Raw genomic sequence first — 2,674 nt, forward strand, 5'->3', positions numbered from 1 at the left:
GTCCAGCTACTCAGGAGGCTGAGGCAAGAGAATCACCTAAGCCCAAGAGCTAGAGGTTGCTGTGAGCTGTGATGCCACTGCACTCTACCCAAGGCAACAAATTAAGACTCTTAAAAAAAAAACCCAATATATAAATGAGAGATATCTATTGAGATAATACATAATACAGGTATTACTAAACTGTTAAATATAACTATTATTACTCATAACCAGAAAACTTAAAACATCTGATCCGAGTCCTGATTTTTTCTTTTAGCATAGTATTTGTGACCTGGTAGGAATTCTTTTCATTTATCTCTGGGACTGAACCAAGAAAAAAGGCTGGGTCCTGGAGGGGAAGGACTACCCCCCAAGGCAATGGAACATAGGACCTTAGAGAAGGGAAGAGGAAGGATCTTCACGATGTATCTTTTTAGATAGGGTTGAACTCAAGAACACTTGCAAGCCTCGGTCCTGGGGGAGGATCTAGGTGCCATAAGCAAGGTGCTATGCAACTGTGTTGCACCAAGAGTGCAGGGCAAGCCAGTGCTGGGGAGGAGAGAAGCTTCCATCCCAGTTCCTATAGGAAGCCTGCTCAGTTATGTCACCTTTTCCCAAAAGACATAGGAGTGGCTCCAGAAAGCACACTTGCCCTTGGCCCAAGCTACCAGTGGAAAGCAGCCAGGTGTAGCCTTGAAAACGTCAGTGAGCCCTTGACTAAGCAGCTCCAGCTCACATTCTGCCAGCCTCTGTCTGGTTCTTCCTCTCCCACAGCTTGGAGGCTCTGGAGTTCCTGTGGTGAGCTGGTCCTTTAAGCAGCTGTCATCCCCTACAGCTCTTCAGGCCTTGTCTTGCAGGTTCTGTGTACAAGCTTGGCTCAGCCCTTTGGAAAGAAAATAGGCCTAGCTGAGGAGGTAAATTCTAAAGATTACAGCCAGGGGAAGGCCAACTAACTACCATGTCCTCATTTCCATTCCGTTCACCATTTTTTTTTTTTTGATAGAGTCTCACTTTGTCACCTTTGGTAGAGTGCTGTAGCATCATAGCTCACAGCAACCTCTAACTCTTAGACTTAAGTGATTCTCTTGTCTCAGCCTCCCAAGCAGCTGGAACTACAGGGGCCTGCCACAACACCCGGCTATTTTTTTGTTGCAATTGTCATTGTTGTTTGGCAGGCCCAGACTATGTTTAAATTGGCTTCAGTGCCTCAGTGCATGTGGCTGGTACCCTGAGCACTGAGCTACGGGCGCCGAGCCCCATTCTGTTCACCATTTACTCAACACCCGTTGCAAGTCAGGTCCTACAGATTTAAAGATAGGTGTCCTACACTCCTTGCCCTAGAGGAAGTCATATCTAGTGGCCAGAGGGATGAGTAACCAAACCACTAACATAAAAAGTAGTAGGTACTATAATAAAGGCATGAATAAGCAGCTATGAGAACCAGAGGAAGGAGTAATTAAAAATGACAAATACTAATAAAGATAATAATATGCCTGGAAGTGTTACGGTTTGGCAGAGAAAGCAATATTTCAGCCAACCTTGAAGAATCACTAAGAAGTAAAAGAGTTATTAATGAACATCTCCCCTGGCCAGACATTGTACACATTCATTATTGTATTATCTCTTCCTAGTAGCATCATTTTCCCCAGTTTTACTGACAAGGAAGAGAAGTTCAGAAGTTAAATAATTAGGCTCGGTACCTGTAGCTCAAGCAGCTAAAGCGCCAGCCACATACACCAGAGCTGGCGGGTTTGAATCCAGCCTAGGCAATGTTAACAGTTTCTTGCACATTCTTTCACAGCAATTTCAGCATTTTCATTATAGTAATAAAAACACTATACCAACAAAACATGAAATCTGTGTAAAATATTGTATTGATTCATTTCACTTCGTGTTAAGTACCTAAGCTGTGCCAACCCCTATGCTAGATTCATAGAGCCCCAAGGGTATGAATAGTATGTGTGTACATGTGTGTGTGTTGACTGCATTAGAGGGGGTGGGGCAATAGGTACCAAAGGATAATAATTAGTACAAGGCAAAATACAATAAGTGCGGGAGAGTTCCAAGCAATGACAGTATCACAGTCGTTGGGATTATGCACACTGAGAGCAAGTGGCCCCAACTCTGCCACTTCCTCTCAGTGTGACCCATGTGACTGCACCTCAGTAAGCCTCTGTTTTTCCATCTATCAGAACAGACTAATAATGGTACATACTTCTGGCTGGGTGCAGTGGCTCACACCTGTAATGCTAGCACTCTGGGAGGCAAGAGAATCGCTTGAGCCCAAGAGTTTGAGGGTGCTGTGAGCTGTGATGCCACAGTACTCTACCGAGAGTGACATAGTCAGACTCTGTCTCAAAATAAATAAATAAATAGAAAAAAAAATAGTGCTTACTTCCCAGGGTTGTTGAAAGGAATAAAAACAAAGCAAACAAAGTACCTGATACATATTTAGCATTCAATAAATGTCAGCTAAAAACCAAATTTTTAGCTCTCAATAAATGTTGGCCATTATCATTCAGGTCTACAATCCATTACTGGAAATTCACAAAGATCTAAAAACCAGACTCCTTTTTTTTTGAGACAGAGTCTCACTTTGTCACTCTTAGTAGAATGCAATGGCATCATAGCTCATAGCAACCTCAAACTCTTGGGCTCAAGGGATCCTCTTGCCTCAGCCTCCCCAGTAGCTGAG

Source organism: Otolemur garnettii, unplaced genomic scaffold (assembly GCF_000181295.1).
Source record: "Otolemur garnettii isolate 467f Iridium unplaced genomic scaffold, OtoGar3 scaffold00018, whole genome shotgun sequence".
Lineage (NCBI taxonomy): Eukaryota > Metazoa > Chordata > Mammalia > Primates > Galagidae > Otolemur > Otolemur garnettii.